This window comes from Haemaphysalis longicornis, unplaced genomic scaffold (genome assembly GCF_048455015.1).
Source record: "Haemaphysalis longicornis isolate Haplotype H1 unplaced genomic scaffold, Haemaphysalis longicornis Haplotype H1 scaffold_12, whole genome shotgun sequence".
Lineage (NCBI taxonomy): Eukaryota > Metazoa > Arthropoda > Arachnida > Ixodida > Ixodidae > Haemaphysalis > Haemaphysalis longicornis.
The window spans coordinates 61473657-61487688 of record NW_027526225.1 but is presented as its reverse complement, the minus strand read 5'-3'; the positions used below and the strand labels follow the sequence as shown (position 1 = coordinate 61487688).

Below are 14032 nucleotides of genomic sequence, written 5' to 3'. Positions count from 1 at the left end.
GAGGTCAGGCGCAGTATGGTAGCACCATCCGGTAGGAGAGGAAACTAGGCTCCGCATTCCGGTGCAGTGCCTAGCGGCTCACTAACATTCACTTGTCTCACTAACGGCTCACTAACATTCACTCACTAACATTCACGCCCCGAAACACACAATTTGGCGGGGAATCAAAAGTTTGACATAAATTGATTAATTTCCCAGCGAATACGGCATCGTTTGCTGCCGGGCAAGCCCTGGGGGTATTATGTATAAACCGCCAACTCTTTTGAACAAAACAAACTTGTCTTTTGTCTGCATGGCCCCTTCGAGAATGCCCAACAATCTCGTTTCCCTCCCTCGCGAACTTGAAGCTGGGCCCGATGCGCACGCCTTACGGCGGCTTCGTAAGACCCCAATGCGGTGTTTTTCGCCCGTCCTTCGTACTCCCTGCCATCCATGTTTAGTGCTATAACCGTACCAGAGGTCCCGCTTGTTTGCTGTACACTGTAAGATGGTTTGCACCCTTTCTGTCTTTAACTAAAACCCATAAGCACTATCTAGAAACAAGAAAGTAAACACCCTTTGAAAGGGTGTAGTTAACGATAAAACTCCCTTTAAACTGGTGCATTCAATTCGCTTTGCTTGGCGCAACGGAGTTAGAAACGACAGAACACTTTAAGGGGTGTTTCATTTTGGCTTTTATGAAAGCGTGTAAAGGTGTCAGTTATACACAGAAATGTACACCGTTAAGTGTGCAACTCATTTTAAAGAGTAGAAGCGGCATTGATATTGCCTGTCGTTTCTTTGTATCACCATAAGTATCGGAATTTCGTCGCCGTCATTCTCATTACTCCCTTTTTTGCCGCCCTATACTGCCTGCAGACTGGATTCTACAATGCGTGGAATCAGTGAAGGGAGTCGCAGTACCCGTCGAAACGCTGTGCGGGGGAACCGGGGCGTAGGCAGAGGCCCGTGCCGAGTTGCGCCTCCAATGACGTCTCTTGGCAACGTCACTCTCTCCTCGTGCTCTCTACATCCCTCGTTCTCTGCGTTATGCCTGTTACAGAGCGATGCGGATCGACGCCAAAATTTTGCCGTCAACCGCGATCTATTGGTCATGCAATAAAGGATACGTTTGCTGTTGCTGCTTTAGCGGAGGTCACGTGCGTGTTCCTGGTGGTCGCTCACAGCGATGTGTCCATTATTCATTCTGACTTGCCGCTTTATGCCTACAACTTTTTTTGTTTACAAAGACGTTACGTCAGATGCCACGGCCCAGCGCTTGTTTGAATTGCGGTATAAAAACTTTCACAGACAAAAAAATACAAGGAAGCTCATACTAACGCGTAAGACTTGATGGTAGCGAAGCTGTACGCAACCTTTATGACCATCACGAAAGTTAAAGTCCACGATTGCAGCCGATTTGCTTCTTCTTTGCTGCCCCAACGACCTTTACTCCGTCATTGTGGCTATAACTTCGAGCTTCTTTCATTTTTTTAGTGATAATCATTGTACATCACCTTGGCGGGGCGTACGCTATGACGTGTCTTTCTCGTTCCGAGCAAGTGTTGCCACGATTACGGCGAACGCTGGTGGTTTTTTCTGGCCAATCTTGGGCAATCTTCCCAAGTGGGTATTCTAGGCTTGACAAAAGTGCGCCGGGCACGTTCGGTGGTCGCCGTAAGGCACGCACACACAAGCGGTAGGCATTTTCTTGGTTTTGGAAACTTCCGGGCGGTCGCCGGGGGGTCCGCTGTGATGTGCGCGCGCTCGGCAATTTCTTGGCATCTTTAACTGCGGACACAGAAAATTACGATTTGATAAACAGCTTAGCATTTAAAAGATGCCTTAAGTCCTTTATTTCTGTAACTCAGAGCTCAGGTGGAGCCTGTTGCCTATACCACAGAGGCTGTGTTACACCTACGCTCAGTCAGTCTCACAGATTCGCGAGTGATATTAGCTTGCGTGTCCTAGCAATTCGGAGTTTGGTTTACCTTGGATAGCAGTTCTATAAACGAAAGCGTCTTTTTCCCCCTCATGTGACAGTAGCCCATGGTGTTCGAATAAGCAGCAACCCGCCCTTATCGGGCAATTGCTACGCCAGAATCAGGAATAAAGATGGCAGCTACGTGCACACAACATCACCCGAACAACTCGCGCAGTTCCACTCCAGATCGCTCGCTTTGGTTTCCCCCGCGTCGTCTGCGAAGCGTCAAAGGAACGAGCTGTCTGCGAGCAAACAGCCAATCTCCTGAGTCTGGACAACGTCGTTGGCGCCCTCTCTCGGCGGAGGAAGGCGCCACGAATCAATTCTGCCCAGCGAGAGCCCCCGCGTTTGCACACATGCGTGCACGTAGTTCGCCCTGGTCTAGCCTCAACGCTGAGTCGACAGCCATTCGAAAGCGAGGTGCATGCCCTCTTTGTCTTTCCACTCTACCCTTCTATTGCTCCGCTCTGCTTCCAGTATTCGCAAACTTCCGATCACAACGGTACATACACTGCACGGCGGGGTTCGCGGCTGTTTAGTTCGGGATGTAAACAGTGACCTCACCTCTGCAGCCTTGGAACGTCTGCGTCCATTGCACCCCGATTGGCAGAACGACCGGAGCACTTATTCCGGAACTCCACGATTTCGGGTTTCCATTTTAACCGCTTTGTGAATGGAAGCGGGCAGTTCAAGTGCTGGGAACTTTGCCCTCGTGTCCTATCCGCATAAACAAATGAGATTGCCGTGACTATATATTCTTTGTTTGGTCATTATTTTCAGCGATTACGTCGCCTTCTCGTAGGTTGCCGTCAGAAGACAAGTTGGCGTGTATAGGATGCTGCGGTCGGTGTAAACTGACTTGGGCTTAATAGCGACCACACACACACACAGACAAACACACGAACACACGCGTATATATATATATATATATATATATATATATATATATATATATATATATATATATATATATATATATATATATATATATATATATATATATATATATATATATATATATGTATATTTATATATATATATATATAATTGCAGAAAATAAGGGTTGGCAGAGTCAAGAAACCTCGGAAAGCAAAGGGGAGAATGTGGTAGGTCACTGAAACAGATAGTGAATTTGGAAAGCCAAAAAGAAAGTGGAGAAAAAATGCCCGCCGGGTGGGATCCGTACCCACGACCTCCAGAATACGCGTCTGGTGCGATGACCACTACGCTACCGGCGGGCTATTTTCCCCTCCACTTTCTGGGGTATTTATGTTAAGTTATTTTTGTTTCCTGCGCTTAGGGGTGGTAGCCAGCGCCACTCGGACTACTCGGGGTGAAGGGGGCATTTTTTTTTAGGCAGCGTCTCCTGCCACGCGCGTGGCACCAGCCACGCCCCCCTGGCAACGGCTGCTGCCACGCGTGACGTCATAATGACGTCATAACATTAATAATTGTCAGTATTTCGTGTAGTGTAGTCCGAAATACACATTTTTTTTATTTGCAGTACAAAATAACGCACCATTGAACTGCTAAAACTTTTCTAAACAAACAATTTTTGTCCTTGCGGGAGCAGCCGGCGATGCTGCTGCTGCTGCCAGCTGCCGTATCGCGTACATAGAGTCAATAGAGTCGCGTATCCGAAAGCGTGACAAAGCTCCGATTTTCTCGCGCCGACAACGTAGATAAACCGGAGTTCATATTGTTAGAAGCACTATCTGAAAACGTGAGAAAGTTGCTTGTGATTATGTATTGCGTGGGGACCCAGCCAGCCTTTCCAGACCGTAGCAAAATAGCCGCTCTCGAGTAATGTTGACCTGTGACCGCTTGGTTATGCTTGGTGTACGCCGATGGTACCTGCGTACAGTTTCAGCGTACGTGAGACGACATCGCACAGCCGACTGGCCCCGTTCGAACAAGCTACGTTCCACACCAGAAAAGACACCGTCCGAGCGTAATTCTGTGAACCTTCCGACGCATGTCAGCGCGGGGGCATCTGCTATCAACAGTTTGCACCACGGCAAGTCCAGAATGCTTAAATGGGCGACCTGAAATCGCGGTGTGTGTTCTCGAAATGAAGACAACTTAGCAGCGTCAAAAGATAATCAGAATGTACAGTGCCGAGGACGAAGGGTAGTGGCGGCAACCGTTTTTTACTAGGCACATATGCGCATTACAATTACAGACAATCGCGCCAAGAATAGGAAAGGTAATCTTTGGTGTCCCCACACATGTACCACGTACGTACCACTACAGTAGATCTCCTCTTCTGAAATATTAGCAAGGAAAAGTTCCGAAAATCGGGAAGTTCTTATTTTCTAGTGGGCGAAATTGTAGCTTAAAATTTGTTTCACACCCACGATACGTTTTATGCATATCATGAGCAGAAAAGTCTTGTGAGCATGCGCCACAAGGATCATAATTGCGTGATATTCAGCGCTTAAAAAGATTTCCTAGTAGAAACCAAAGATTTCGTAGTAGAATACATGATTCTACGACAGTTTAGGATCTGCGACCTTCAAAAGGTCACAGACGCTAGCTAGACGCTTCATCTCATAGCCACTGCACTGGTATAACTTTCACGTCTCACTGTACCGTGGTGTACGCTATGTTGGCCAGACTTGACTGAGTCCCTCATGCAAAAGAAGTTAATTCAGGACACACACCCAGACGATGGGGTCAGAGAAAAGGCTGTAGTGACGGTAATAGGAAGGGTATACGCTTGGCCGGCCATCATGTCTAATACACCTACATGCCCTCCAGCATATGAAAACCTATGGGTTCTGCACAGGCTCAATAAGCAACGTCAAAGAGAATCTTAAGATGTGCCTGGAACGTGAAAGCATCTACGGATTGTTTGTGTAAACAGGTATAAGCAGCGAACATGCTGCAAATGTAATTGATAGGCAAAGGTCAAGGCTGTCATGGGGCGAATTTAACAAAAAGAAATGGTGAAAAAGATCCCAATTTCAAACTACATTGATGTTATATGTGCATGCACTATAAACACAGTCATCAGTATGTTAACTGTACGTAAACACTGATCAAACGAAACTAGAGGCCCCACTACAATCGCCCAGTTATGTTTCTTTGCAGTGGAATAGGTCGGAATCTGTTAGTCGCACAAACAAGATTCTCTGATGGCATGGAGAAATAGCTGGAAAGTGGCTATGGAGCTCCAGCTGCTTTACACATTTTCTGTAATACCAGTTATTTGTTTGAAGTTTGCAATAAAATTGATGTCATTTGTTAGTCTTTTTAATTAATGAACGAAACTTTCCGTGGCCACAAAACAGTGGTCGATAAACAAATGCTCACTTTCTTTGGTGGCTTGTAACGATTCACTAGAATTTCACATGGCCAACCCAAGGAATCCATGGCTCGTACACTGCAGGGTAGTGCTAGTCTCCAAAAACATTTGACAGGACGACTGGAAACTAGCGCAGCCCACACGCTCCATAGGTGGAAACGAGTAGCCCACCCACAGTGCCATAAAACAGCTAATGAATGGAGTGAGTCTCTGCTAAATATTAAGCAGGTTCAAAGGGTAGGTTCGCATTGATAGATTTTATGCCATCGTTCACTGTGCGTAGATTAACTAAGATTAACTATTTAATGGGCACAACAGCCATTTTTGTTATTTTGGACAGTTCTTGAAGGGTTGCCTAAATGTTCTTTAACAAAACAAAAAGTGAGAGCTCTCAGTTAGGGATTTTAAAAACATTGTTTATCCTCTCCAGCAATTGTCCCAGTCCCAGGAACTCGGCTGATGGTGCCGACTGTCGTCCTCGCTTGCTAACTCCCTGACCAAGCACATGAATGCAGTGACTAAGAAAGATGGTGACCAAAGTGAGAAGAGAAGGTGGATCCCGTACAACAGCCCTTGATCATCTAAACACCAGAAAAAAGCACCGATGACTCACAGGCCACGACTAGGGCGTTAAAATACCTTTTGACATACATTTACAGGGCATTTACAACCTTTTATAAAAAAAATCTTATGATTACACACAGTCCCTCCATAGAAGGGGTTTGTTTCAGACAAGGTCATTGAAATTTGTTATTAGTAACAACATAAACTCATCATTGGTCCCTTTCATTCAGCACACTTACGGGCTTCGTTTTAAAAACCCTGCTGTTTCTATTTCACGTATAAATGAACTACTTATGCAATATTCTCTTATTTACCTATGTTCGAAGTAAACTGTTATACCGTAAAATGTGATGTGCCGAGTGCATGCAGGTGCAACATTCTTCAATGGGACATGCAGAACATGAAGCTCAGTGCTGATAAACTTAAATCAGGGAAAATAAAGCTTCCCATGTTGCTTCTTTATTTTTGTAACTATTCTCTCTACCAAATACCTTGGTGGTAACTCAACTAAGCTCACCTTTACCCTAGGCCTTTCTAATTGTTTTGCTCTGCAATTATACATTCTCAGCTGGAGCATGCCTGCTGAATTCAGGCCCCAACCACGCTTTGCTATTTCACATTTGCAGCTGTATGAAATGTTGTTCTTTAGGTTTTGCCAATGATTTCCAACAGGCCACTTAACTAGTGTCAAAACCATTTTATACCTTTAATTGCTATTTATAGTAAACAGTATATCATTTTTCATAACACATTTTGTTGTAACCTCATTCAATGATTTTGTTACCCCGGCAGCCTGGTTCATAAATCTTTGCGTGAACATGCTTGTCTTGCAGCTAATCTGCAGTAACAGACACCACACATTTTGGCTTTCCAGCGTAGCTTTGGTGTCCGCAAAAAGGAATCTTTTTCTTGGCTCGTCTGCAGCGCTTTGTAGAAAAAGATCACTTGCTGGTTTGGCTTTCCCGCAGGACTCTAGTGTAGTGCAAGAGAGTATCGCTTGCTTATTCCTTTTTTTGTTGAAGTTTTAATGCTGTGCATCTTCCAGAAGAACCCTGGCATTTTGTTTAGAAATGGAGCTTCACACCACAAACAGTGCACAGAAAGTAGAGCTACTCACTTTTTGCATAGACACGGAAGTTTGGCAGATCACTTGTCATTGACAAGCAAGTGTTTGATTTCTGGCTTAAGGTGCAACGCTGGGATAGTTTACTAGTTGGGGGGAAAAAACGCAGCGCTGATAAACGGTACTGAAGTACTAGGAAAGGTGCCGTGATCAACATGGTTTCCATGTATTGGCAGCTTTATGGTCCAGTGTTTTTCATGAGGCCAGGGGGCCTTAACATGGCCTGCTTTTGTGTAACAAAAATGTCAACAGTGAAGCACTTATCAATGCTCACATGCTGCTCATTGATACCAGAGCAAAAGTACGTTCAGCAGTCATTTTATTGTTAAAGCCACCCATGATCCATACACCTTCCAGCTGTACTGCAACTTTCACAACCACCGACAGGCATTCACATCCACGCACACCCGCCGCGGTGGCTCAGTGGCTAAGGCGTTGCGCTGCTGAGCACGAGGTCGCGGGTTCGATTCCCGGCCGCGGCGGCCGCTTTTCTGATGGAGGCGAAAAGCAAAAACGCCCGTGTGTACGAGATTTCGGCGCACGATAAAGATCCCCAGGTGGTCAAAATTAATCCGGAGCCCTCCACTACGGCGCGCCTCATCGCCTGCGTTGCGTCGGCGCGTTAAACCCTACAATCAATCAATCAATCAAATCAATCAATCAATCAACATCCACGCACGTGGCCTAGGCTCCAGTTCTTGCACAAGGTATTAAGAAGTACTCTCGGTAGTGGGCAATGTCACGCTCGACACCAACCATTACCCCGAAGTTGTACTTGATGAACTATTTTTTAAGCCTGTTGGCTTAAAGGATTGTTTAAGTGCCCGTTTTGTGGAAGAAAAAGAAACAGCTAATGGGCACACAACACACAACCCGTGAATGTGTTTTCTAGCAGCTGGCTTCTGACGAGACTTGCATCATTGTGAATGAAATGTGGGACGTTTTATAATGCCCCTTACCACTAAATAAATTCACTTGAGCAATTTTCCAAAACAGTTTACACAGTGCGGAGTTAAAAAGCAATAGAATGTGAAACGTCCCCTCACAATTGGAAACTCTTCCTGTTCACTACCCCAAAGGCTTTGACAGTAGATGCTTAAGCACGCTTCACCAGTTGCGAATACAAGCATTAGTGTCAAGTTGAACTCCGCAGAGTGCTTGGGATGGGCATATACATGTCACAGCCACTTGGAATTTGTGCGTAGACTGCAAGCCTCCGTGATAAGCTCTCATCATCATTAGCCCATCCTGCTGAGAGTGAATGAACGTATTGTGGCTGCTTATGTTCAATTCCAACCAAGCCAAACACAAGAGTAAAGAAGGAACGAGCCTATCAAAATACATACTCAAAGCAGATGCAGGAGGAAGTTCTGTTGCCTAACCAGGTGAGAGGAGGCGAAAGGTACTGGAGCGAAGGAAAGGGAAGTAAAAGCCAAGCAGTAATTTTAAGCCTTGCCTATCAATTTCATTAAGACTTCCTAAGTTGAAAGCACAATGGTACTAAGCAACAAATCTGAGCATAGATGAACAATAACTGAATTGTCACTTGTTAACCTTATGCACACCAGACTTTTAAAGGACTATTAGCAGAAGTTCCAAACTTGGCTCACACGGCGATCTTATCGGCTGCACTTCTCCCATGCTTGCACAGTTGGAGCTTGAGCCTCCTTGCACAAGAAGCCAGCCAGTCAGCGAATGGTTTCAGTGGTATCTTGAATAGATATATCTTTGGACGGGCAGTTGGGCTCCACCCGGTGATGATGATGATGATTAAAGGCCTCCCCTTTGAATCGGGGTGATGGCGTGCGCCATCTAGCCTATCTTAGTAGTTTGAATTGAAATTTAGTCCCTCAACTCGGATTTCTTTTTACTTCTGCCCTGCCGCTACCCCTGGCTGCGATGTTATTTTATCGACTTCCCTGCTTTTTTTCCACCAATACTCTAGCCGCTGCTTAGTAATACCCACTGCTGACCAGTTAATGTTTCCATCTATTGCGAAGCCCAGTGCCTCAGGAAGTAGGACTTTTCCCCCAATTCTATCCGGCTGAATCTTTTGGCATCCTATTACTATGTGGTCGATTGTTTCTTTATCCCTGCCACATACAACACGTCTCATCCTGGGACGAATATTTGCTCATGTAAGTTCGAGTTCTCAAGCAGCCAGCCCGCGCCTCAAAGAGCAACGCACTACCTTTATTGTTGTCATAAAAGTTCTCTTTCCGGATCTCTTTTTTGCTTGCTTTGTAGATTCCCAGCGATCCCTTCTTTTCCATCCTCTCTTTCCACATGAGCGTCTCTGTTTCCTTCACTTGCTTTTTAACTGCCCCCCCTTGTTTATTTGCCGCGGTCAAGGTATATTTAGTCGCCAGCTTTCGCGTCCTCTTCCGCCATTGGGTGTCCACACTTTTAAGGTACACGTACCTGTGCACTCTGGCTGCCCAGTTCTTCTCATCTAAATGTCTAAGCCGCTCCTCAAAACGTATCTTACTTTGCGCTTCCCTCGCCTCAAATGAAGCCCAACCCATATCGCCTTGTACCGCCTCATTTGTAGTCTTACTGTGAGCTCCCAGTGCTAATCTGCCGACTGCCTTTTGGTTAACCTCCAGTCCCGACAGGATATCGGACTTTAGGCATAATACGGCATTAGAGAACGTGAGCGCCGGCACCATTACCCCTTTCCAGATGCCTCGCACTACCTCGTACTTATTGTAACCCCAAAGTGCTCTATGTTTCATTACTGCTGCATTTCGTCTCCCTTTCAGTTTGAGGTGTTCTTCATGGGCATTCAGGTAGCTTTTTCCGTCATTAAGCCAGATCCCCAAGTATTTGTACTTATTTACTAATGGTATGGCCTCCTGTTGAATTCTTATTGGTGCTGTATGATCTTCCTCGTTGAACACCATGACTGCAGATTTCTGTGGGTTAAAATGTAGGTCTAGGTACGTTTCCTCATCACCACAAATGTCGGCCAGTTTTTGAAGGTCTTCCGCATTATCTGCCAGCAACACTATATCGTCCGCGTACATCAATCCCGGAATCCGTTGCCCCACCAACTCTCCATTGCTTCGGTACGACAAGTCAAAGCCTAATCCACTCTCCTCTAATCGTCTTTCCATTCCTCTAATGTACAGTGTGAACAGCAATGGCGAAAGGGGGCACCCCTGCTTTAAACCTCTTCTAATGTATACGGGCTCTGTGCCTGTACGCCCTTCCCATGTAATATGCGCCTTGTTATCCTCATATATTGCCCTTAGCAGCCCCACAAAATCTGACCCAATCCCCTCTTCTTCCAGTATATGCCACAGCAATCCCCTATCTACGTTGTCATAGGCTCCCTTTATGTCCAGAAACAGTAGCCATGTTGGTCTGCCCTGTGCTGCCGAAATTTCGATGGTCTGGGTTATTATGAAAATATTGTCTTCTAAGCGTCGACCCGGCCTAAATCCATTTTGCAGTTCCCCTAAAATACCGTTACTTTCTACCCACTTCAACAACTCGACTTTGATGGCTTGTATAGCTAATCTATAGAGCACTGACGTGACTGTAATCGGCCTGTAAGAGCTCGCCTTGTCCTTCTCTCCCTTGCCTTTATAAATCAAACTCATTCTGCTTTCGCGCCATTGCGTGGGAATCCTCTCGGATTTTATAGCGCGCTCGATGGCTCTATACAAGTGCGTCTTTCCCGCTGGTCCCAAATGGTTGATAATCTCTATTGGGATACCATCCGGTCCTGTTGCCGTACTTTTGGGAACACTGTGTTCTGCCTTTTTCCAGTCCAAAAATTCGATATTCGACCAAATATTCGACCAAATTCGATATTCCAGTCCAAAAATTCGACCCACGGAAGTGAAACTGCGCTCCCTGCACGGATTCTGCAGCGCCACGTGCACAGATCGTTTCTGTGGAATAGTCAGGATACATTTCTCGGCGACAGTACTACTGCCCCGGGGGAAAAATTGCAGAAGCTACATGCGAGATCGAATTGCGTTCGATGATGCCGTGCGCTACCTGACGACACTCGATTCGTGCACACGCTGACACTACGTCGCTCGCCACGGCGCGACGCGATGGAAAATACTGATCCCTACGTTTTATAATTGAGCCACCACTCCAGAATCAGAACACAAGGCTTGGCATGGAAGAAGCGAGGCACAAGTAGACAACAAATGCAGGCGCGTAAAGCCGATAGCACGCGAACTGCAAAACAACGTGAAGCTTACAAAATATTAAACGACAACAGTACAGTTCTAGGAGCATGTAAAAAGCGGGGCGAAGCAGCGTGCAGAAAACAACGCGTTAGGCTTACCAAGACGTGCAACAGCAAGTTCACAAAAAATACCCAATCTAAATAATTACAAGCACACCTCCCAACAAGAAAAAAGCGCCGCGAGGCAGCCGCTGTACAGGGAGATAAGGACGTAACGATGCGTCAGGCCTGCCATTCGAACCACGGGCGGAGAACATCGGGACACAAGACGCGAACACCCGGCTGCCGTCGTCATTAGCACAAAAAAGTGGCATGAGCAAATGACGTAAATATGACGTTTGTTTGTGACGTCACAGGAAGTCACGTGATTATTTTAGCTTGACGTCACTTCTGCGTGGCAGCAGCTGTTGCCAGGGGGGCGCAGCTCGTGCCACGCGCGTGGCAGGAGACTTAACCTTTTTTTTAACCCCCGTGCCATGACTTCAGTGTCTACGACATGTCGCGAGTGCTCGACCATCGTTGCACCCTCTTAAGCTCCCTATGGCACCAAGACTGCCAGAACAGAGGCCCTCGCTATGCATGTAGCGAATCAGTATAGGAAATGAGGGGCTCGTTCAATTAGGGCAGAAATAAGGGTTGGCAGTGAAGAAAACTTCTGAAAGCAAAGGGAAGACTGTGGTAGGTAATTGAAACAGATAAACAATTTGGAAAGACAGAAAGAAAGTAGAGAAAAAATGCCCGCAGGGTAAAATCCGAACCCACTACCTCCAGAATACGCGGATGTGGGTCCAGATGTGGGTCGTAGGTCGTGCCTCGTAGTCTAGTCGTTTACCAGATTCGTAACGCTTATACCACGCCTTAGTACGCGTGGCCCACCCCCTGTCATGGATGCATGCGATTACAACTGCAGCGAATTACGCGATAAAGGTTACCATCTCTTGACTGCAGCGTGCGGCCCTGTGCAAAATGGGGCGTGATTGCCGAGATGCTTTAGACGACCGACGAACGCCACAACCACTCGAATCTGTTATGCGGGGATTCCGTGTGTTCATTGATTGATTATGAGATTTAACGCACCGACGTTACGCAGGCGATGCGTCACTCCGTAGTGGAGGGCTGTGGATTAATTTTGACCAGCTGGAGATCTTTAATGTTCGCCGAAACATCGAACACACGGGTGTTTTCGCTCTTCGCCTCCATCAGAAAAGCGGGCGCCGCGGCCGGGAATCGAACCAGCGTCCTTGAGCTCAGCACAACAACGCCTTATTCACAGAGCCACCACGGCGGGTCTCCGTGCGTTGTAACCCACAGAACTTCGTCCGACACGCGTAAATGTAGAGCCACCTGCTGCGGCTTTAGTTTTACAATGGTGCGGGGGAGCAGTCACGAGAACCAACGCTCCCCGTTGCAAACTGAGCAGTGTAGGTTTTCATGTAAAGCGCTAGGCGGCGATGTGTAACGGTTGAATTCCATCATTGATTGATTGATTGATTGATTGATTGATTGATTGATTGATTGATTGATTGATTGATTGATTGATTGATTGAATCAATCAATCAATCAATCAATTAATTAATCTGCGGATGCTTTTCCCGCCTTGCGATCTGAAGCTGAGTATACATTTTTCAGTAAGGGGAACTTACACACAGCCGATAAAGTGAATCTGTCACTCCACCAACTACTTCATGGTCGAACACGGCCGGAAAGGATATTGCACGTGCTAAAAGGGCTTCCAGGTTCGGTCGGTCACTCCCCACACACGCTCAACAGGACCCGATGGCGTTCGGTCGAAGGAGGCAATGCCGTGGAGAGGAGTGCTATTTCGGCGTGGTCATTGCAACCACATGCCACCAGCACCGCGGCAGCTGCCATCCCTCGACCGCGCTGGACAAAGCGGACGTGCTGGCGGGGCTCAGTCGGGGGAAACGTCCCGTATAATGCCGCTGTTGACGTACCGCATAGCAACGCACAGGGGCGATCAGAGGGGCCTGAAAAGGCCCGGGGTGGGTACAAAAAAAAATACGTTACACGAGAAACCCAAAATAAAAATACCTATAGTTGGGCCGGTGCCCCAATCTCTGGGACCAAGCCTCCTTTCTCAAGCATCGAGCGATGCCTAAATGCTTGCCGCGGCGAGATGAAGTGGGAATAAGAATACGTACTTGCGTATGAAGGGGCAATGCGCGAGCTGGCGACAATGGGCCCTGATGCCGGATAAGGGGGTCAGGGGAACGGAAAAAGAAAACGAAAACATAAGCAAATGTATAAAGAAATAAAAAAGATAGAAAGATGGAAGGAAGCAAGGAAGGAAGGAAGGAAGGAAGGAAGGAAAGTAAGAAAAAAAATAAAGAAGGGAAGAAGGAAAAAGAGAGAGAGAGAGAGACAAAGGAAAAAGAAAGAATAAAAGAAAAAAGGTAAGAACGAAAGAAGGAAAGAAAGAGAGAGAAAGAAAGAGAAACGAAAAAAAATAAAGAAAAAAGAGAAAAGAGAAACAAAGAAACAAAAGAAAGAAAGAAAGAAAGAAAGGAAAAAAGAAAGAAAAAAGGACGGAAGGACGGAAGAGGAGAAAGAGTTTGTACTGAAGGCGACCTCGGTGCTGGTATGGGAGGGGGGGGGGGGGGCAAAAGCGAGGAGGTACGCACGTACCGACAGGAAAGCAAGAAAAACAAATCATTGTCGGATGTTAAAGATGAAACAAAATGTGAAGGGTGTCGGGCAGGGCAGAGGTGGTATAATAGCTGTGTAAATGTGTGGGCATACCTAATCGTACTAAAATATGTTCTCTCGATGTGTTTGCCGAAAAATGCGCTACCGATGTGGTGGCACGCAGCGTCTGGGAAAAGGTGTTTTGAGTGATTTGCGCGTTAG

The 14032-nt window shown here is 46.5% G+C and overlaps 1 non-coding gene across 1 annotated transcript; it reads right to left on the bottom strand.

The window, feature by feature from the left end:
- Positions 1–3128: 3128 nt before the first annotated feature.
- Trnat-cgu (transfer RNA threonine (anticodon CGU)) lies at positions 3129–3201 on the bottom strand. The gene has a single exon. It is a non-coding gene; the product is annotated as a tRNA-Thr (tRNA).
- Positions 3202–14032: the final 10831 nt, after the last annotated feature.